Source organism: Vulpes lagopus, chromosome 6 (assembly GCF_018345385.1).
Source record: "Vulpes lagopus strain Blue_001 chromosome 6, ASM1834538v1, whole genome shotgun sequence".
NCBI classification, from domain to species: Eukaryota; Metazoa; Chordata; class Mammalia; order Carnivora; family Canidae; genus Vulpes; species Vulpes lagopus.
In genome coordinates, this window is record NC_054829.1 from 109,233,049 (window position 1) to 109,257,903 (window position 24,855).

Below are 24,855 nucleotides of genomic sequence, written 5' to 3' on the forward strand. Positions count from 1 at the left end.
TAAATTTAAATTCTATTAGAGGGAAAAAAGAACATAAGGTTTCTTAGCTACTACACACATTTAAAACATTTTTGCCCTTGTTCATTTGATTTATGAATATAATATATCCAAGCACCAAAACCACACTGATACAAGTAGTAGCAGGGAATAATTCTCTAATAGAGATGCTGCCAGTGGCACATTTTAGCTTAATTTAGTTTGGCAATAAGTGATTCATCTGTCTCTGGCCTCAACAGTATGAACATTTGGCAAAAATGCATGACAGCTGACCCGATTCTGGAATATAAAGGACATTGGTAAGAGGGTACTCAGAGAATGAGATTAAGAAAGTGTGACTACCAAAACTTCATCCTCAATATTAAATCCTTGTTTAAAACTAATACATTTCTTAGTTTTCTAAGTTAAAGCCTATAGTTTAGAAAACAGTGTCAATTTTTAAAAACTAGGAGGGGGAAAATGAACATAAGGTCAGCGCCCTTTGTAGAGCTTCATTAGGTTAAGACAGCTTATAGAGCATGAAAAGTTCAAAGTCACTTTCTGAATTTCCAAAAGTCTCTGCATTCCCTGATAAGCAACATATTGAATTAAAATATCAGGCATATATATGGCCATTTCTCTCCCTCTAAATCCCTGGAAATATTAGCTCTTTCATAGTTTACATGACACAACTGGCTTAATTTTTGTCCTGCATAATCAAAGCAACACAAATTCCTTTCTCTCTTAGTTCTTAGGCTCAGCAACAATGGTCCTTTAGCTGGCAGCAGAGCAAGTGGGAATTAGTAAGAATGCTTCTGTGCTGCACCATTATAAAAACAATATGACTATCTTGGCTTCGGAGGAGCCTGGAACTCAGAAATCTTGAGAGTGTTTATTTCCCTGGGGTAAAGGAGCTTGAATGAGTCACAGACAGCACATGACAGCTGACTCTTTAAAGAAAAGCAGAAGTCTGGAAATGAATCAATTGTACATAGTAGTCTATTGTAGTTGAGACTATTGCCACAGTGACCTACAGGAAGAATGAGGTTTTGGTGTTATTTAGCTCTTCTTTTCAGCAGTGAGGATAAGCGACACTCAGTGTACTAGGTGATTGGATGCCTGTGACCTGTAGGAAGAGGCCCCTATCATCTGGCCTTCCCTCTTTCAAAAGATTGAGTACTGAACATTCCAGAAGTCAAAGTGGGGGATAGCTTGTGATGTGTCACTAATTAACACTTAACATGAAGAGTGTACAAATGCAGCATCCTCTGAATACCAAAAATTTTTCCACCCTTAGCTAGCATTTTAATTACAGAGAACTGATTACCCAGTAGTTTTATTTACAGATGGAGATGCTCAAGCCTATACCACAGGTCCCAAAATAGTTTCTGGGGATTTCCAGGTTCCTAGGGGAAATGTAGGGGAGAAAAGTGAGTGGGAGAGATGCTCCAGATCTTGAGTATAATTGCTTCCCATGCAACTATGCAAAAGAACTAGGAACATTTTCATGTTTAAATTCACATCTTTTTGGCTCTTTCGTTGTTCTAAAGAGGGCTGGAAGAGTAAGATAAGAGTGTGAATGGTCCCAGTGTTACAATTCAAACAAACAAGAAACCGAGAATGATTACATAATAAAATGACAGATTTCAACATTTCTCAAACATTAGCAGATCTTATCTGATCAGATCAACAAGGATCAAATCTGATCAAGGCTTTGAGATATGCAAACATTACCTGTTTAACCAGTACATACACAGAATATAGGCCCTGCCCAAAGGTACAGTGTTGCTGATTACTCCTTTCCTTCATGCTGAAATACTCTCATTTCTTTCCTGCATTTCTTACTAATTACGTGGTCACATGATCTCACTCTCATTTGCTATGTTATCTTTCTCTATCTGGACTTGAAAAGTTTTGATTCCTTTTAAAGGTTCAATATGAGGCCCTCTTCTCAACATACATTGTATCCCTATGATCCTGTCCACTCTAGTGTTTTATATTGCCATTCATGTCCCAATGACTCCCACATTGTGACTTCCTTTTCTTCTAGTCTTTTCCTTCAGATCTGGTATCAGTGCCTATTTTGGAATCTTCATTTGGCTATTTCAAATGCATCTTTAACTCAACATACCCTAAATTGAATTTATGAACTTCTACCCCCACAAGTCTATTTGCTTTTCCAGGGATTTCCCTCTTGGTGAATGGCAACATCATCATCCAGTTGCACAAACGAGAAAGAAACCTGAGAATAATCTTTGACTCCCTCAACCCACCCACCCTATATAATCTTTCAAGTTCTGTTGATTTTGTCTTTTAAAATGTCTTACTTATTAGTTTTTTTCTTTTTTCACCACCACTCTGGTATAAGCATGCATCATTTCTTGTCCAGGATAAGTATCTGGAGACTATGCAGTCTTCAATAATCTAGACCCTGACCACCTCACCAGACCCATTCAAATATTTTTACTTTATCTTTTCCATTCCACTCATATAGCCTACTTTCAGAAATTCAAAATGGCCATGATTCCTTCTATTATCAGCCCTTCATATATATTATCCTCTCTTCTTGGAAAAGTGTCCCCTATCGTTGCTTCTACTTCTTTTATCAGATCTCAACTATTATTTCTTTGAAAAAGCCTCCCCTGACCCTCATTTTAGGAGAGGTCTCTGTTTTAAATTCATACATGTCCTACAATTGGTGTTTAAAAGCACTTAGTACACATGTGTTTACATATTGTGTGTATTTGATTACATTTTCTTTATGTAATTGTAAACTCCTCAGGGGTGGATACCTTACCATTGCAACCCAACATCTAGCATAGTACATGTTTAATAAATATTTGAATGAACAGTGATCCAGAACAAACTCAAGTGCTTTCTGACTCCCAATACAGTGGCCTTTCCAAAATATACTACATTTTTTAATGATGGTCAGGTAGCCTTTACAAAATATACAACTGATAAATGGAAACAATTCAGATATAAAGAAGCATGTCTTATTGCTTACTGATAATGAAAGAAAATACTCAACTTGTCTAAAAACTAAACATCAAATTTCTTTCTCTTGACTTCCTCACTTTTGCTAAAGTGACCACAATTTTACTAGTCTTGTTCTCATATTCTGTCTTCCACAAGTCATATAATTTTTCATTACCAGCTATGATGATATTTCCTGGGGTATATCCTCAGCCTCTTCATCTTTTTGCTTGCCCTTGGCAATCTCATTTATTCCTCTGGCTTTGACCATATAATGAAGCCTGCCAAATCTCTATCACTAACCTTAAACGTGTGTAGGATCCAAGTTCATATTTCTAACTGCATCATATCATCTCTGGTTATCCTGACATTTTAGACCTAGTAGGGTACCCAAGATGGACCTCAAGTATTTTCCTTACAAAATATGCTTTCTCTTGTATCCACTCATCTTGGATAATGATGACATAATCTACTCAGTTACCCAAACCAAAAGCCTTGACACTCACTTTTCTTTCAATTCTTCACATAGCTGATCACTAGTGCCTCTTCACTTATCTAAATCTTTCTCAGATCCATTCTTCCTCTTTAGGCTAATGGTCACTGCTCTGATTCAGGCTCTTAGGTGTTCCTAACCCCTCCTGCTCTATGGTCACATCCTACAGATTCCACCCTCTACCCCTCACTGTTGCAAAATCATCTGCAGAACAGAGTTCTGTCTATACCTCTCTTCTGCCATCTAGAAGCCAAGCCCAAGCTTCTTTGTTCTTGAAAGGTCTTCCTACTTTACTTTTCTAGCTTTGACTCTGATACTTCTTTTCCCCCAGGAGCCCTACAACTCCACCAAGGGCCTCACTCTTCTTCAACTAGTCCTGGCTCTTTGATAATGCTGTGCCTTTCCTGTCACTATTTCTTCTGTCTGGAAACTCTCCCTCTCCTATCTAGAAATCTTCGATATTCTGCTCCAAAGTTATGTCTTCCTTATAGCCTTTTCTAGGCTCCATTTGCAGCTTTTTGGTTGTATTGCTGTCCTCCTAAAGTATTGTCATAGGATGTTCATATATCTATCCAGGACTTTTTTCTAGCTTCAACACCTAGCACTGACTACTGTCTATAAATGCATGCATATATGAATAAATGCACAGATAAGGTGTATAAAATATTATGTACATTTTGAAACATTAGATAAATGCCAAGTATATAGGTGATGATGATCCTGTCTGATAGCAGTCTGAATGTGACTGTGCTAACTGAAAAGGCACTCGTGGATCTTGCATACCTGAGATTCAGCAGAATGACCACTCTATGTGAGGCCATGGTATTTTAGATGCCAGAGTAATCTGTATAGGTCTAGTGAGATAAACTAGGCATGTCTAGTTGATGTTTAAACTTGTAATTTCTTTCAAGAGAATTGAGTGCAGAGAAAATCCTACTTATTCAAGCATGAGCTTTTCAGCAATTACAGATTTTGGGTTAACCAATTTGCTGATATGAAACTACTTGATAATAAACCTTACTCAGGAGGCTATCTGGCCTACAATGAAACTCAAACCAGGAAAGGAACTGAATTTATAGATGCAAACTGATCTTTACTAAAATGTTGGCAGGGTATATACATTGAAATCTTTTAGAGAACTATGCCTAAAGATTACTCAATGATCAAAGGTTACACAATTAAAATTAGATTTTTAAGTTATATTAGTTTACTAGCAATTCTGCTCACTTAAAAAAAAAAAAGAAGATTTGAGAGAAAGAGAAAGACACTAGGAGTAGGGAGGAGTGGCAGAAAGAGAATCTCAAGCAGACACCCTGCTGAGTGTGGAGCACTGTGTGGTACTCCATCTCATGACCCTGAGGATCATGACCTGACCTGAAACCAAGAGTCAGACTTACTGAGCCACCTGGGCGCACTGCTCATCTATTTTTTGCCAATAGGTATAGTTCTATTTAATTTAACTTCTTTCTACATTTCTCAGAGGTATTAGGCACTTGGCTGCCACAGAATTGAAAGACAGGGGGGTTAAATGACTTGCTCAAGTCATCCAGCGGAGTAAGAAGCTGTGCCAGGGCTGGAGCTTTATTTGGCTGAGGTATCTGTTTAATTCACTAATCTATGTTCCTTTCCAGGCCACAGTGCCTAATTCAATATTTTGAAATCATAAACTTAAATGAACCACCTAAGTGCCTTTGAACTTACTCTGGCAAGGTGACTGACTACTTAATTACTAAGCCAAGATTGTAATTAATTATACTAATTTCACAAAACAGGGTGCCCCATGATTTTACTATCTTTTTCCATATGCCATTAACAAAAATAACTGTTAGGAATAGTTATTATCTTGGGGAAATATACAAATTAGGATCATTTTCTTGCTTTTGATAGTTTTACAGAAACAGGTGCCTATCAGCTCAGCTGTTTGGCATTTCCTATGCAATTAACGCCTTGCTTTTTAATGATTTCATTTTTATTTCACCAGTTTGATGTATCAACATTCAGAAGAGTAATTTCCATTATTTTGGCTTTTGGCTTTTAAAATCAAGTCCACAGAAGATTTTAGAGTTGAGTGGTTTAATCTATAATATATTATTCAAATTATGACCTGGAAATTACCAAATTTCTATTCAAGAATTTCTATTCAAGAATGCTTTCAAGAATTGTAAAACTCACTTATCCAGAAGTCAATTACCTCCTTAATTACTAGAGGCCCTCAAAACTTAAAAAAAAATTCACACCATCTTTGTAACTTGCTCTATAAAAATGACTCATGAATTCAAAGCATAAAATGTAAATTGGGGGGAAGGAATACTATCAATCTCAGCTCTGTAGTTGCTATGACCTGACAACATATGATTAACAAAAATTTAAAAACAGAAAATTCTAGCATTGGGATCATTTAGCATAAGTGAAAAGAGGATTACATTTTTAAAAATTTTGTGAGATATTATTGGGTTATATAATATGGTGAGGTGATTTCTAAAATGACTGTAGATCTAAAGAGGAAATAAAATATTTACTTTTTTTTAAAAATTAAGGATGTGTAAAGTATTTTGAAATATTTTCATTAAAAATGGCTTAAGTAAAAGTTTTAAAGTATAAAAAAAACCTACATGTGGTTATATAATATTTGCTTATATGAAAGAATTCAGTCTAGCCACATTAAAGCAATTGAATAACTGTTCTGCTATCCTCAGCTGACTTAAAGAAGCTAGAAATAGCACAACATTATGAAGACCACTGAGTATTTTAGTATTAAGATGTGTCTGAATAAGGTCGATAGGTGTGGTAGCACTTCTAGTTAAGAGTTGATGACGTGGAAAAACAAGATTTTAAGAAGCTGGTTCAAAGATTTACATAACATCAACTGCTTGAGGATTAAAACTGTAGTCTCCTCAATAATGTGGGTTGACCTGTGCTAAGTGAAATGAATCACACAGAGAAAGATACACTGTATGCTTTCATTTATATATGGAATCTATCAATCAGACAAACAACAAACTCATAAAAAAAAAAAAGAGATCAGATTTCTGGTTACCAGAGATAACTAGAGAAAGGGAGTTGAAGAAAAGTGGTCAAAAGGTACAAACTTCCAGTTTTAAGGTAAATAAGTCCTAGGGATGTAATGTATAATATGAGTACTACAGTTAGCACTGTTGGATGATACATGTGAAAGTTGTTAAGGAAGTTGATCCCAAAAGTTCTCATCAGAAGAAAAAATTTTTTTTGAACATTTCTTTTACTTTCCTTTATTTCCTTTTTAGTATGTATTTTAGAAGACAATGTTATTTTATTTTTAATAACTTATTCTATTCCTATATAAAAAGTATATAGTTTGAATTTAGCAAAAAATAGAATTCAATACATTCTTGGATACGTTTATTTATAACTACATTTTCCTGAATAATTCAACTGGTAGATTTTTGAGTGCTCCCTTGGATCAAGAATGCAAGAAAAGCTTAAGAGCATGCGCTCTATATTACAAAACCATTTAAAAACTTTGTTTTGCAAAAACCAAAAATAAAAAGCAAAATGCAAACAAAACTCTACCAAAATTAGCTAAAGTGTGATGTCCCTGGATTTGCTTTTTGAGAAAGAACTAGGCTTTTTGAGCTAAACTCTTAATACTAGTAAGAGTATACAATATTATTCTGCCTCCACACATATTGATTTCCATCTAATCTTTTTTAAAAGATATTTTTATTTTTTCATGAGAGACAGAGAGGGAGGGAGGGAGGGAGGGAGGGAGAGAGAGAGAGAGAGAGAGAGAAAGAAAAAGAAAGAAAGAAAGAAAGAAAGAAAGAAAGAAAGAAAGAAAGAAAGAAAGAAAGAAAGAAAGAGATACAGAGGGAGAAGCAGGCTTCCCGCAAGGAGCCTGATATGGGACTCCATCCTGGACCCGGGATCACGCTTTGAGCCAAAGGCAGACGCTCAGCTGCTGAGCCACCCAAGTGTCCTGCCATCTAATCTTTTCCCTTGTCTCCGGGTTCACACAAGCTTAGTTATATTTCAATACTTCTTACACCAGTGTTGTCTCAGAGTAAGTCTGAAGCTAAGCAGCTTGTTATCACCTACCACTGTACATATATTTTAACTCTAAGAATGTCATTTCACTTTTTTTCTAAGTGTTAAGTTCTTCTACTTCTCCCATTTTGAACCATTCCCTTTGATGAAGCTGCTAAGATAACACAGCGGATATTACCCAAAAATATGCAGCAGCATCCCCTGTCACTGTAATTCTATACTCTCTAGCTAATTCTCATTTTCAACAGCTGCAAAAATAGTAGCTTGTGGTTTCATTACAAAGCTTATAATTATCCAATCCATAACTTCCAGAATCAATAAATGAGAATTGAAAGGGCAGATGAGGTCCAGTGAAGTGGAAAGAGAGAGGCCAATTCACAAAACATAGAATACAGTTGCACTCATATGTTATTCAAGAGTACTAGAGTATCTATAATCAATGGTAAATTGGGGAACTAGTGAAACAAGTTTATAGGACAAATAACATAAATAAGGATTTTTTTTTAAATTTGAAAAATTGTGGAATAATGATAGACTCTTGATAAATCAATTGTGTAATACAGTTGTCTACGGCATCATAAGTACAAAGGCCAGAGTTCAATGTAATACATATGTGCCTATATGCCTAACTTTGATGACCATTGTTGCCTTTTGAGATGCCAGACTACTGGTTTGAAAAGGCATAGCTGCAGTTAATCTGTATATAAATTTACAATGGTTTGTCACAACTTGGAAAACCTTTTTAGACTTAGAGGAAAATTACTTACAAATATCTCTTACTTTCAACACACACACACACACACACACACACACACACACACACACACACTCTCCCTCTCACAAAATGATGTAAATTCCTATAATTCTTCTGTTGTCCCCATGCATCTGACAGATTGCACTGGTAGGATTCCTAGGACCAAGAGTCATTTCTGTGATTAGTTACTACATTTTTCAAAGCTTACTTTGGAAAGGTGAAAATATCCTATCAGACCAGAAGTTCTTAAGTGAGTTCTCATAACAAATGCTTTTTATTCAAGTGATACCTCACATTGGCCTTATATAACTAGTTCAGTGCTGAGATATTTTGTGCTAAATTCAGCTTAGGAAATTAATGTAAAAGTATTTGTTAGACTATTTTGGCTAAATTTTACAAACCCAGTGAAGTTATTCTTGGTTTAATCAATGTGACCACAGTAATAATTAAATTTATGAACCATATTGTTTCAGAACATATTACTGTCATTCCCATTTATCCTATGGTATATTATAAATGTAAATTATCATAAATTAACAGTGTATTATAAAATGTAACTTAGAATGGATACAGTATTTTTGAGTAGGGAATATTCTTTTGCCTTTATCTGTTGAATTCAAATGATGAACATTCATCAGAGACACCATTCAGGTTATTTAATGTGTAATCAACAGTGCACACTTACAAAATTCATGTCTATATTATGTGAACTGAGGTTAAGACAATAGTAAGAATCTTCCATAGAGAATAGTTTTGAGCTAACAAGGAGATACTAACTTGGGAGTTCAGCAGGGTAGACCATCAGAAACATCTTTAAAACTTGTCTCTTGCACTTATATCAGCAGATTACACAAAAGGATGAGAAGTGAGTTATAATTTAAATAACACTGATAAGGAAATTCTTCAATAACTCACAACACTGTTCATGTTAGAAAATTCTAGTATAGACTCTAAGGATATCAACTCTGGTACAGATATTTAGACATTTATCCTAAACAGTTTTTTGTTTATTTCATTCTCCATAACAAGTAAACACATTTCATTTTTATTAGCTCTTTAATATTTAAATTTCATATTACTCTTTTTACTTGTAAAGGTTATGAATGAAGAGCTTCTACTTCTTGAAAAAAAATTTAAAATACACAATTCCAAAAAAAAAAAAATACACAATTCCAAAAAAAAAAAAATACACAATTCCATATGCTCACACTTCCTATACTGGTAAAAATACCTCTAAAAAATCATGGTAGTCTTTTTAAAGTATAGCTGCCTTTTCTGTTATTATAGACCATTAACCATTTCATTAACAGTACTTCTCTACTGTTCAAGAGTATCTTTACATTTTTGTTCACCTTAACTTTGTATAATGTGATGCAGTACTTGATTAGAAGTCTAAGTAGGCTAGGTATGGAATAAAAAATACGATATACTCAGATACCATCACCACGAATTATTTTCCTTGACTGAAAATATCCTCTAGTTTAAATGATAAACAAATGACATTCTGGAGCAGCATTTTTCTTTTCTCGTATTTTAAATTTGAAAACACATAACAGCAGTGGATTTTTTTCCTATTACTTAAACTTCCTAAAATCCAAAATACTCTCCTTAGCATTTCTTATCTGTGTTTTGCTAGACAGACACATTCTAAATAACCACATGTAATGAGGTTAAAGAAATCCATGATTCTGTAATAGATTATTTAACAAATAGGTCTTTCACACTTGATCTGTTAATTTCTACCAAGATGGTTAGTGGCCCTTTGAAGAACACTGAACTGAATAATTATCCCTCTAAGAGGGACATTTTATATTATAGTTCTTGCAACATTTTGCTTGAGAAGTGCATATATATACTTCTTTTTAAATATGTGTTTTACTTTTGTGGAAATCAGTCTACATACTTTTACTACTCTCGACCAGAATAATCAAGACAGCCAAAAGTGAGCTAATTTTTCAAAACACTTGAGAATATTAAAGGATAAAAGATCAGTTTAGACTCTGGAAGACTGAATCATTACTTAAAATATTTATGTTTAATTAGAAACAAAGTATGTCTGAACTCAAAATGTTAATGTAAAAACCTCATGAATAATTTATTAATTTACTGAGTGTCTACCATATGATACCAGGGAGGAAAAAAAAGCAATGAATTAAAACAATCTAACTTTAAAATTCATCACAAATTAAAAGAATATTGTTAGTTTAATAAAAGCTTATTTAAAAAAATAAGGCAAAAATGAATTTTTCTGTACTTATAGCTATTATGTGTATGTCTGTAAATTGGCTACATTCTATATGTGGATCTTTACATTTACAGATGTTTACTCACTTATTTGAAACAAATGGCTTAAAAAGTAGAAACACTGATGCTAAAATTAAAAAAACCTCCACAGTTCTTTTTAAATTTACAGTCTCTTTTAATTATGAATCTCTGTGTTAATGTCATCTGAGGAAAGAATGGCCAGAAATAATATAATTTGACTAAGCAACTATCATGGGCCAGGCATTTTAACAAACATTATTTCTAGTCAACGTGATCATAGTTGTTGTTTATTATTATTATTATTATTATGTTAAACCATATGACACTGTCACTTTTGAAGGTAAAAAAAATGGTTAAGAAGTGAGATACTGTATGTATGACTCAGAGAGGTTTACATGAGCAGCTGGATTACATTGCCCATCAAGGGCTGGGTTGGGATTCAAACCTAGTAAGTCTGACAGCAAAACACATGCTTCATCCAGACAGGGAAGAGGATCCTATGGGAGTTACTTTTTAAATTTGCAATTTTATATCGTTAGCTCCTAAATTATGGGGGAGGGGCAGAGGACATGTGTATAAAAACCTATAGAAATAAAAAGTTGTGATGAGGTCATAACTTTTAGAGAATTTTCATCATTTTATTGGCTGGCCAATAAATTTTATGGCATGGTTGGTATCCACCTGTTTCCTTCCTCCATCAATTAAGTACTTATTATTCCTATCATTCCCAAACACTGGTCTAGATAATGCAGATACATCAGTGGACAAAATAAATATCCCTGCCCTGAAGAAACTTACATTCTAGTAGACGAAGAGAGAGACATTAAACAAATAAGTAAAATAAATATCTCATATAATATAAAGTACTAGGTGAAAAGTAAAGCAGAGAAGGAAAATGGAATTGCTGGATTTGAAGGCACAATTTAAAGTAGGGTCATCAAGGTCTGAGAGGGTAATATTTAATCAGCTACCAAAAAAAAGAGAAGAGGCAGCAAGCAATGTGGAATGTGTATCAGGACATAATAGGCAGGGAACAGCAAGTGCAAAGGCCCTAAGCCAGGAACCTGCTTGATACAGTTTCAGGAATAGTGCTCTTGAGGTATATAATATGAGATGAGGCCAGATGGTAAAAGGAGGCATAGCTAGTGGAAGTTCTCATCATGGAGGGGCTTTTAATCCTGAAATGGCTTTGGTACATATATTGCACATGTGAAACTAATATAACACTGTATGTTTACTATATTGGGATAAAAATAAAAGATAATAAAATGGCTTTGGCAGTCACTGAAAAATACATAGTGGAAACATTATACAATCTGATATATTTTAAAAGTGTCACTCTGACTACTATGTTGTGAATAGACTATAATCAGGTGATACTTAAAGCAAGGAGACTAAGAAAGTCATGTCAATGATATGGGCAAAAGATGACAGTATCTCGGACAAGGGTGGTGGAAGTGGAGGTTAGTGAGCAGTTGTCAAGTGGGAAAAAAAAAATGTGTGTATTCTGAAAGGAGAGCCAGCAGGATTTGCTGATAGAGTGGTAGACTGGATGTAGGATATAAACAAAACCGAGGAGACAAAGAAAACTCTTAAGATGATGAGCCAGGAGTATTAAGGGATCTAGAATATACCACAAGCATGTCAAATTCGGTTTTCATAGATGCATTTGAACAGAGATACATGAAAAAGGTTGAAGACATGTTATACAGGAATAAGCAATTAGATCAAAACATTGCAGACTTGTACTGATAATATGTAGATGAGGAGAAATAAAAAAGAAATCTTTCCTGAAGGTGTCAGTAAGCCCTGACATTTTTAAAGTATAATTTTATTTATAACATATAACATGAAATAGTTCTACAAAGAAATTTTATGTTCATTTTTAAAGAAAACACAATTGAATAGTTTGGGAATGTTCAAACCTAAGTATAGGTTTTAAATTTTCTATTCTAATCTCAAGAGATCAAACCATCCAAAGGTATTTACATATTGCAAATTGTTTCATTTGGGTACTGAAGTACCTTTATACATATAATTAGTAGGATAATATGGCTCTAGCAGTGACATTTATGTTACTACGGTAAAACAAGTCACAACAATCCCAATAACTAAATCAGCCCTTTTGCACTAACCATGATGCTTATTTTCATATAATGGATTGGCAAATTCTGCTAAACAACATTGGCCAAGAGTACAATGTTACATTACATATCCAATAAATAAATAAATGAAAGAAAGAAAGAAAGAAAGAAAGAAAGAAAGAAAGAAAGAAGACAAATTCACTAAGTTTTAAGTACAAACATTTTATTCAGGTACCCTAGAAGAAATTTTCTTTAACATAGAACAAAATTGTAATGTAAAAATAGCCATTCACTGGGGAAATGTACCAGCAGGTATAATTTCATTAGAGAGGATACTATAAGACTGATAACTCCTTGAGGATAAAGGTAAGCCTTATTAGCCTCAGCCTAGTCTACCATTCCCAAGGCACAATGGGTGTTCAGTAATTTTTTCTCAAAAACAAAATTGGATCAAGTATTTCAAATAGAGATTTCAAATAGAGATCTCTTTGTTAGACATTACATATGTTAGGGGTGCCTGGGACGTTCAGTTGGTTAAGCCCCTGACTCCTTAGTTTTGGCCTAGCTCATATCTCCTGAGTCAAAAGAAGATTGAACTCTGGGGCTCCACACAGAGCCAGGAATCTGCTTGGAGATTCTCTCCCTCTGCTTCTCCTCCAACTCACAGGTACATGTGCATGCCCACATGTAGGTACACTCTCTTTCAAATAAACAACTCTTTAATAAAAAAGGAATATGTGTTACATGCATCTGAAATTTTCTGTATTGCTCATATATGACTTTGTGTCCTTATGTTTATTTTTTTTCATTAACATATTATTCCTTGTTTTAGAATTATCTGAGTATCATCCAGAAGTAAGAAGATATATTATCATGCAGAATCTCTTTCCTTTTCTAGACTTGTTCATGATGAGGGCAAGAAATGTGGCAAGTGCCTACTTAACTTACATTGGAGGTGTTCTCAGAATATTCATTGACTATTTCGATTGAATAATGAAATACCAGTATTATAGATGCAAAAAGAAATCCTGTATTTTTACATAATCTCTTTCATTAAGCTCCTTCATTCAATAATGCCTTCTCTGTTTTATCTCGTAATATCTTAGTTCTCCACCTAACATGGTCTAAAACTGAATGACCTATAACCAGATAAAATAGTAAAAGTGCCCAGGACTGAGATTTATTTGACAACTTTACACCTTCTGAGCAAATCAAAGGGATCTGAGAAGTCTATCAAAAAAAACAAAAAACAAACAAAAAAACGCTATTTCACTGAATCACTAATGTATAAGAAGAATCACTAAATAATATAGACATATAATTTCACATAATTTCTAGACATAGTTATTGGTATAAAATAATATAAGCTCAGCAAAGGAGGCAGTATTTTATTCTAATAAATAATTTCAAAATTACATAATTCATAGCTAATAAAAAATAATTATAATTTAATTTCTGCATAGAAATGTCTGAGGTAAAATAAATTTAGATATTTAAAGTAATTTTACCTAGTAGATACTTTAAAAACATGAAATACAGCCCCAGAATAATTCTGACTGGGATGTGTTTAAAGTACTAATTTTACAGTCCACTAAGTGCCATGATAATATTTTGAATATACAGATTGGTGGACACTATTTTTTTCATTGCAATAATATTCCATAAAACTGAAGCAATTTATTCCTGTATTCAACTTTGAATTAAATATCTTTTTAGAATTGTTTTGGATAATTTATACTATTATCATCTATATTTATTATATATTAATTTATAATGTAAAATTGCGCATACTTTAAAAATGTGAGACTTCATAAATCTTAGTAATAGTGCATTTAAGTAGGGTAGATCAAAACCTTATAATTCTGTATTATTGATTTCAGTATCTAAATTCTATAACCTGAAGGCTGAACCACAGAGAAGTTATACAATTTGCTTTAAGCAAGTTAGATAAAAGAACTACAAACAAGAGAGTAAACTCTGGATCCAAATCAGATACTTGTTAATATTTTTATATTGTTAAAAATGTAACAAAGTTACAATCTGAAAAGATAAAAGAAATAGAGAAAGTAAAGGAGATAGAGAAAGGTAAAGGAGATAAAGTAAAATACTTTAAAACTTGGACATAACTTTAAATTTAGTTGCTTATTAAATTGGACCATAATGGGAAATATAAATACATAGAAAAAAAAACAAGAAAGTTTTACACTCAATATATATATGCAACTAGGGATGCCTAGGTGGCTCAGTGGTTGAGCGTCTGCCTTCAGCTCAGGGCGTGATCCTGGAGTCCAAGGATTGAGTCCCACATTGGGCTCCCTGCATGGAGCCTGCTTCTCCCTCTGTCTGTGTCTCTGCCTCTCTCTCTCTCTCTCTCTCTCTCTCTGTCTCTCATGAATAAATAAATAAAATCTTTAAAAAAATATATGCAACTATATTATGATGTCAATTAGATCTTGCTGACTATAAAATTTTTGATTATATAAATTGTGAGTCTCATTATTTTTAAGTTCCATGTAAGTATCTAAAAATGTTAGATTTTTAAGCACTGAATTATTATTTTTTTAATCTTTTTTATTTTACTTATTTATTTATTTATTTACTTACTTACTTACTTACTTACTTATGATAGTCGAGAGAGAGAGGCAGAGACATAGGCAGAGGGAGAAGCAGGCTCCATGCACTGGGAGCCCGACGTGGGATTCGATCCCGGGTCTCCAGGATCGCGCCCTGGGCCAAAGGCAGGCACTAAACCGCTGGGCCACCCAGGGATCCCTAAGCACTGAATATTTAAAATGAATTCAAAGTTGTAAAACTGGTAGTTTAATCATAATTTGGAAATCAAAGAAGAAATAAAAAAGTACATGGAAAGAAATGAAAATGAGAACAAAATGGTCTAAAACCTTTGGGATACAGCAAAAGTGGCTCCAAGACAGAAATTTATAGCAATACAGGACTACTTCAATAAACAAGAAAACTCACATAAACAACCTAACATTATACCTAAAGAAGCTAGAAAAAGAACAAAGCCTGAAACCAGAAGAAGAAAGGAAATAATAAAGATTAGAGCAGAAATAAAAGATCAACAAAAAAACAGTGAGAAAGATTAATGAAAGCAAGACCTGGTTCTTTGAGAAGATGAACAAATAGCCAGACTCATCAAAGAAAAATAAAGAAGGGGTGGGGGGGGTAGGTAGGGAGCGAAGAGAAGAGAGAGAGAGCTCAAAATAAGCAAAATCACCAATGAAAGAGGAGAGATAGCCACCAACACAGCAGTACAATTGTATGAAATTATGATGAAAACCTACATGCCAACAAATTAGAAAACCAAGAAGAAATGGATAAATGCTTAGAAACATTTAACCCCCTAAAACTAAAGCAGGAAGAAATATAAACTTTGAAAAGACCGATTACCAGCAAGGAGTTGAATCAGCAAAGAACTCCCAATGAACAAAGTCTAGGACCAGATGGCTTTACAGGTATATTCCACCAGACACTTAAAGAAGAGTTAATACCTATTCTACTCAAGAAACTCCAGAAAACAGAAGGAAAACTCCCAAATTCATTCTTTGAGGTCAGTATCACCCACATACCAAAACTAGATAAAGAGAGCACATACACACACAAAAGAACTATAAGCCAATTATCTGTGATGAACATAGATGCAAAAATCCTCAACAAAATATTAGCAAACTGAATCCAACACTACATTAAAACATATTATTCACCACGATCAAGTGAGATTTATTCTTGGGATGCAAGGATGGTTCAATATTTGCAAATCAATCAATGTGATATGCCACATTAATAAAGAGAAAGAATAAAAACCACAGGATCATTTCAATAGATGCAGATAAAGCATTTGACAAAGTACAATATCTATTCATGATAAGCCCTCAACAAAGTAGGTGTAGATGGAACATACCTCAATATAAACCATATAATCAAAAACTCACAATGAACATCATACTCAATGGGGGAAAACTGAGAGCTTTTTCCCTAAGGTCAGGAATATGGCAAGGATTCCCATACACTCTTACTACTTTTACTCAATATTGTACTGGAAGTCTTAGCCACAGTAATCAGGCAACAAAAAGAAAGAGAAGGCAATCACATTCGTAAGAAGGAACTAAAACTTTCACTATTTGCAGATAATATGATAGTAGATAAAAAACCTTAGACTTTTTTTTTTTTTTTAAGAACTATCAGGACAAAAAAGTTGATTTAAGCAAAGGAGCTCCCTGTAAGTCATCAGGGAGGGGCAAGGAGGTGACCTGCCAGAGACAACCAGTCCTGAAGAGTACCACTCCCAGAAAAGGCAAGGAGGGTGGGGGGCTAAGATTAGTTATGTGAGGAGCAGGGAAGTGGGATGGGGTTCAGCAGGGACAGGAAAATAGGAAATTGGTCACTGGGACGTTCAAGGGCAGGGAATTTTTTTTTAAGCTTTCCATTAGGGTTTTAAAGGCTAAATAATCCCGATCTTCCCAAGTGATAGGGTCAGGTTTGTTTCGACTTTGATGGCATGCCCAGACTCTATCAGACTGACCCCTTGGGGACATACCATGCCTGGAAGGCCAATGCCATAGGTCGGGGTGCCAAGTCAGTGTGTGAATTTCTGGAGAAGAATTACACTGATGAAGCCATTGAGACTGACGACCTGACCATTAAGCTGGTTATCAAGGCCCTCCTGGAAGTGGTTCAGTCTGGTGGCAAAAACATTGAACTGGCTGTTATGAGGCGAGATCAACCCCTCAAGATTTTAAATCCTGAAGAAACTGAAAAATATGTTGCTGAAATTGAAAAAGAAAGAGAAGAAAATGAAAAGAAGAAACAAAAGAAAGCATCATGACGATGGAATCTTGTAGTGGTTTTTAAATTCAGATCATGGAGGATTCTCAAAAATGGTATGTAGGCATTTCCATTTCATTTACTGCCCATGTGTCCTGCAATAAATTTGTTTGTTGACCTTTAAAAAAAAAAACACTAGAACTGATCAATGAATTCAGTAAAGTTGCAGGATACGAATCAACCTACAGAAATCTGCTGCATTTCTATATACTAATAATGAAGCAGTAGAAAGAAATATTAATAAAACAATTCCATCTACAATTGCACCCAAAATAATAAGATACCAAAAATAAACCTAACTAAAGAGGTGAAAAACCCATATTCTGAAAATTATGAAACACTGATGAAAGAAATTGAAGACAACACAAAGAAACAGAAAGACATTCCATGCTTAGGGATTGGAAGAACAAATATTGTTAAAACGTCTATATTCCCAAAGCAATCTAAAGATTTAATGCAATCCCTATCAAAGTGCCAATAGCATTTTCCACAAAACTATAAAATATCCTAAAATTTACATGGAACTACAAAAGACCCCAAATAGCCAAAGCAATTCTGAAAAAGAAAAACAAAGCTAGAAGTATCCCAATTCCAGACTTCAGGTTATATTACAAAGCTATAGTAATCAAAACAGTTTGGTACTGGAACAAAAATAGACACACAGATCAATAGAACAGAAAACCTGGAAATGAACCTACAATTATATGGCCAATTAATTTTTGACAAAGCAGGAAAGACTATTTAATGAGAAAAAAAAATAGATGGGAATACTGGACATCAACAATCAAAAGAATGAAACTGGATCACTTTCTTACACCATATCAAAAATAAACTCAAAATGGAATAAAGACCTAACTGTGAGACCTGAAATCATAACAATCATAAAGGGAGCACAGGGAGTAATTTATCTGACATCAGCCATAGCAACATTTTTCTAGATATGTCTCAAGGCAAGAGAAATAAAAGCAAAAATAAATGATTAGGACTACATCAAAAGAAAATGCTTCTGCACAGTGAAGGAAACAATAAACAAAACTAAATGACCACCCACAGAACAGGAGAGGATATTTGCAAATGACACATATCTGATATTTGCAAATGACATATTTGGTCAGTATTCAAAACATATAAAGAACTTATACAAACACCCCAAAAGCAAATAATCCAGTTAAAAATGGGCAGAAGACATAAGCAGCCATTTCTCTGAAGAAAATAGCTGGCCAACAAACACATGAAAAGATGCTTAACATCACTTATCATAGAAACGCAAATCAAAACTACAATGAGGTATCACCTCACACCTATAAGAATGGCTAAAAATCAAAAACACAGTAAACAAGTATTGGCAAGCAAGTAGAGAGAAAGGAGCCCCCATGTACTGTTGGTGGGAATGCAAACTGGTGCAGACATGTGGAAGACAATATGGAGGTTCCTCAAAAAAAATAGAACTACCCCAAGATCCAGTAATCACACTACTGGGTATTTATCCAAAGAATACAAAAACACTAATTCAGAGGGATATATGCACCCCTATGTTTACTGCAGCATTATTTACAACAGCCAAATAATGGAAATAGCTCAAGTGTCCAATGACTGATGAGTGAATAGAGAAGATGTAGTGAATGTATATACACATACAAACAGACACACAAAGGAATGTTATTCAGCCAAAAAAAGAATGAAATCTTGCCATTTACAAAGACGTGAATAGAACTAGAGAGTATAATCCTAAGCAAAATAAGTCAGAGAAAGACAAATACCACATGATTTCACTCGCATGTGGGATTTAAGAAACGAAACAAAGGACAAAGGAAGAAAAGAGGAGGATAGGGAGATGGTGGGGGAGAGACAAACCAAAAAACAGACTCCTAGAATCCTAAGTATAGAGAATAAACTGGTACCAGAAGGGAGGTGGGTGAGAGTGAGGGGTAGGTGAAGTAAAGGATGAAGATTAAGGAGTGCACTTGTTGTGATGAGTACTGGATGATGTAAGGAATTATTTTTTTTAAAGATTTATTTATTTATTTATGATAGACATAGAGAGAGAGAGAGGGGGGGGGGGGCAGAGACACAGGAGGAGGGAGAAGCAGGCTCCATGCAGGGAGCCTGACGTGGGACTCAATCCCAGGACTCCAGGATCCCGCCCTGGGCCAAAGGCAAGCGCCAAACCGCTGAGCCACCCAGGGATCCCGATGTATGGAATTGTTGAATCACTATTTTGTATACCTGAAACTAATAAAAACTGTTCACTATACCAGAATGAAAATAACATAAGATTATATTAAAAAAATATAAAAAATAGGGAAAAAAAAACAAAATAAGGTGAAAGTAAAATAAAACCTAAACTGGAGTTTATCTGTCTTCAACATAAAAAAAAGTACAGCAATTAGCAAATATTTCTATGTTTCAGTTCTGAAAGCCAACTATTTAACAAATTGTACCTTGATAGAGATCCTTGGTGGTCACAATATAAGTACTAGAATAGTATGTTAGAACAAATTACCCTTTTTTTTTTTCTTATAAAGAGCTAAACCTGGTCAAAATGTAACACATTAATATGTTTTCTATGTCACAAGCCTTTGTCACTAAAAATACTAAACCTGTAGCCTAGTCTTAATATAAACACTATGAAAAGCATGTCTTATAAATACAAGATTTTTACCTAATAATAAAAAGATTGAGAAACTGATGGCAGGAGTCTTAGAACATACGTGATTTAGAATTTATGAAATACTTAATAAAATAATGCTCTATTATTTCCTAGAAATATATAGAGTTTTGCAAACTTGCTAAAATGCCATTTATGGAAACTTGGAACTGAGAATACTTATTAATATAGGATGAGCCTGTGATTTCCTAGTGATAAAATGAGTAGCTAACTACATGCTTTTGTTAGTTGGTTTTGCTCATTTTCAATTAGGACTTTTTTTAAGCTCAAGTTGGAAGCAGTTTTGACCCTGTATTGTGTCAGCATGGTTAAAGAAGCATGAGGTTGTCACTGACAGATCTAAGGTACCTAGCAGGTAGGCAAAGAGTAAATGGAAAAACCTGAGTGAGTATGATGGTAAAAAATAAAGGAATGTAAACAAGAAAAATAAAGAGAAATGAAATTATTTTATATTGGTGATAGAGCAGGTAAATTTGGCATCATTTCTATAAGTTATTGATCTTGATTTAAAAGTTAAAAGATCAACAGGCAAGATACACACATGCAGATGTAACTTTTTCTAAGTAAAACTTTTTAGAAATCAAATTTGGATTAGAAATCTGAAAGAAATTATTACGCACTGCACTATAGGTCTTCTAAGACACTTTTAACCTAATGGAATGACATAATTATCGAAGGTTCTTAAACAAAATAACAAGAAGTTTCTTGATTTGCAAATTCCCTTGAAAAGAGAAACACAGGCAGGACAAGTGCTGAGTAACAAGCCACAGAGGGATCTGAAAAAGATCAGTATCATATGATCATCTGCCTCAGGGAGTCCTACCCAGCAATGATGGTTTTCATTGAAAACAGAACTTAAGAATAGTTGAATCTGAATAGTCATCACACTGTCCACCGATGTACAGATTTACAAAGATGTACACAAAAGGCTCATTAACCAAGTGATTCTGTAAATTGGCCAAGACCTTTATAACCAGATGTCATCAAATACCAGGCCCCATTCAAATGAAGGGTGTCAACCCTTGCCCTTAAGGCCTTTCGCAAACATTCTGTGCAACTTCATTATCATCATCTATTTGTTAGCAAAGGGAAAAAAAAGAGGATAAACCAAAATGAAGTCCCACAGTCAAGCTCCTAGCAATACATGGTTGCTTGTTGTAAAGAGCTCCACTGGTCTAGAGTTGTTAAGGAGGAAGAAATGTGGCAAGAGATCCAAACAGCTACTCAGTTGTGAGCTGAATGCAATGAGATGCTGGAAGCAGGATGAGTGACAGAGATGACATATGGGCACAGAGGAGCTCAACTTCGACAGATGTCACACAACTCTGGAACTCTAGGAAAGAGCAGCAGATGGACCAAACCGATGCATACTCATCAGGAAGAAGCAGTTGACTCTGAACAACGGTGTTGGCAGGTTATGAGGTAGAGAGACATTGTGGCATACAGCAACAGGCCCTGCAAACTGTGGCTACAGCCACAAACCAAAGGACAGTCTTCAAATGTATATATAGTGGTGAAAGGACCATTGCTATGTATCATTGGCTTTAAGGACACCCATATTCATAGACAGCCACACTGTTAGTGTTGCCATATACTAATTAAAGGTTAATGATGATATCTGTTTGTTACACCTTAAACTAATGAAAGTCATTGTTTTACTAGAAATGTACTCAAAATGGAATGACTACAACAATTTTGGACCTAAAAATTTGCATTTTGAAAATACCAGTGAATTCTAATAGGAAAACTTGTTTGCTTACTGGGTTTTGGGTGCATAAAGCTGTTTTTACTACATGGTGCTTCTATGGTAATAACTATGCCTCATTAAGATCCCATTTATTTTAGAGCCCTTCGTGTCTTTCCATTACATGGAGTTTATCACTGAGTTTACAGACAGAGAGTTAGGGATAATATTTGGTTTTTGAATATAGTATAAAATTAGGAAATGGCTCAAAAGGTCCATACTAGGAAGTCCACATTGCCTTGAAAAGAGAAAACAGTGAACTTGATACACTTTTTAAAAAGAAAACTTATAAAATAATTCCTTAGGATAGATTGTGAGCTTTGGAAGGGCAATGTTGTGGTTATAACTAAATGCTGAAGTTTTTTTAAAAAATGAAAAATAAAAAGACTTTTAGAAATAAAATGCATTTATCTTGGATCTCACTTTTTGAAGTCAATTTCTTGGTATTTATTAAACTAGGTGAGGAAAATAGCCAAATTATAGCATTAAAGCTTCACGTAAAGCATACAGAAGAACGTCTTGACTCTGATTTGTTGAATAAGACTGGTCACCAAGAAAAGATGTGGAGCTCACACAAATAGTAGGCATTCAGTAAATATTTGCTGAATGAAAAAAAAGTGGGGTAGCCTACATAAAGTTCAAGAATAACACATAGATTGGGGCCTTATGAAAACCAAAGGCCATTTTGAATGGAAACTAACAAAGAGAGGTAAAAAAAAAAAAAAGGGGGTCTTCTCCAAATTCTGGCTCTCTAGGTTCCTTGAATGTGAAGGACTACTCATCTACTATGACTTCTTTCCTCATCCTTAAGAGCAGTTGGCCTACCTTTTCCCCCCCGAAAACGCCAGCAAAAGGTATTCTGTTGTTGGTTTTCATTTCTTCCTTTGTCTAGGTCACCATAATGTGTTAAGATTCCCCCCTAAGCTTCTTTACAGTAGAGAGGGTGTAGAACTGTCATTACCAGGTTGGTCCTTGGGGATTGGACAGAAAGTGCATGACACTAGCACAAAAGTATGTACTATGGTATTCCAGCCACCATGAAACAATGTAAGTCTAGGAGGGATACCCAGCAGGAATGGATGGAGCTTGTGATTGCATGCAGGAGCATGCTAGGGCAATATGCCTTTAGGAATGTGTTGAGAAATCTGGTGTTTCACCCTGATAACAAAGTTGTCTACAGAAGGGATAGGACTGCAAAGTAAATGTGGAAGAAAGATATGCAATTTTGTAAGTAGGATGTGACTTTGTAGAGAAGGTGTGGCTTTGGTCAGGTTTATAACCAATGATCTTTTTGAGTTCCTAGAGCTGAGATGTAAATTTGGGTTCTAACAGAGTTGGTCAATAAACATTCTCTACCAAGCTACCTAAAGCTATAGCAAACTCTGAGGTAAAGAGAAAAGAGCACAGTCGTACAAATGCAGAATTCAATTAGGAACTTTCTGAAGGACTGTGTATTTATTAATAAAGAGATCCCCATATAAGCATATAACCAGCACAATAAATACATTACAAATATTTATGACAGTTTTATGTACCACCTGTCTTGTAGTCAGAATGATAGCCTGGGTGATTTTTTTAAAGTGTCTTCTAGTCTGACAGGTTTCTAATATCATTCAAAATTAAAAAAGGTTAGCCACCAAAAAGCTGTGTGGGTCTTACAGAGAACACAAATGATGCTTAATATATTATCTGTGACTCTGCAGCCACATCCACTCAAGGAAAATTAAGCAGAAATGTCAATATCTTATTCACTGAGTTCAAAGAAATAAATCAAAGCACTTTGGGGTTAATAATAAACTGGACATTTCTTTCCATCTCAATATTATGCTTAATTCCTCTAACATTTGGTGTGTGTAGTCTCAGCATGTAACCATAAAGACAAATGTTATCTCAATTTGTGAAATCCCAGAGGCAAAATGAAACTAGTATCATTGTTGTGATTTAGAGAGAACTGTTTTGTGAGAGGTGCTGATATAATTTTATTTCATCAAAAAATATTATAAACTATAAGGTAACACAGACAGGGATTCTGTTTATATGTTGATATTTATAGTGTAATAGCTATGATCCTAAACCAAAACTTAGTAGAAGTCAAACTCAGGTGAGAAAGACCACTTATAAAAACTCTGCTTGTGATCATCAAGGAATATGTTTATTAGGATGAATTGCACATAGTGGTATTACTATTCTAATATTATTCAGCTGTTTAAAGACTCAGACTTTCCAGTGGATAATGCACAAGTTTATTTCCCCTGATTCTTGCTCAAGAGAAGAATGTATAAAGTCATATAAGTATTTTGCTTGGCTGAAAAGGTAATGAATCCAAAACACTTACAAAGATGATGCTTTCTGAATCACCGAGAAAGCTAAATGGCATATCTGCTTATTTGGTTAAAAAAAAAAATCTTTATCTAATGCGACTGGCATCAATGATTCATAAAATTATTTCCGTTCAAATTTCAGCTCAGGGGCAAGAGCAAGATGAATAGACCTACTAAATAAATCCTCAAAACAGTTATCCACCTTTCTATTGTAAGAGAAAAAAAAAATGACTATTCTGGCAGAGTTAGGTTAGTGCACTAAAAATAAATAGTGAGTACACTTTAATATAATAGAATCAGCTGTTCTATTCAACCAAAGGGGGAAAAGTCAGCACAGTGACTGGTAACTTGCAGTCTATAGGTATTTTTATTTTCTAAACTGCCTATATATCTTCGTGATCTGAGAGTTTCCAGGTTCCTTATTCTATAACATGAATACAGTTTTCCAAAACTGTGTCTTACTAATGCCATCTACAAAATGAAAACCCATGTTGATACTATTAGGTAAATAATCTTTCCAAATAATGTTTAATTACCTGACAAATCATTTCTCTACCTTTGTTTTATGCTTATTTTCCTTTAATACATCTTTAATACTTTTTAAACCTCCGATTGTTATCATTCTTTTTTAGAATGGTTTCTACAAAAGTGGCCAGTAGAAATTGCAGTTACACATATGGAAATACAAAAATGAGAACACAAAACC

General features: G+C 34.5%; 1 protein-coding gene across 13 annotated transcripts in view; it reads right to left on the reverse strand.

The window, feature by feature from the left end:
- Positions 1-24,855, reverse strand: part of CAMK2D (calcium/calmodulin dependent protein kinase II delta) — a 305,194-nt gene that overhangs the window by 12,251 nt on the left and 268,088 nt on the right. The gene's annotated exons all lie outside the window — the stretch shown is intronic.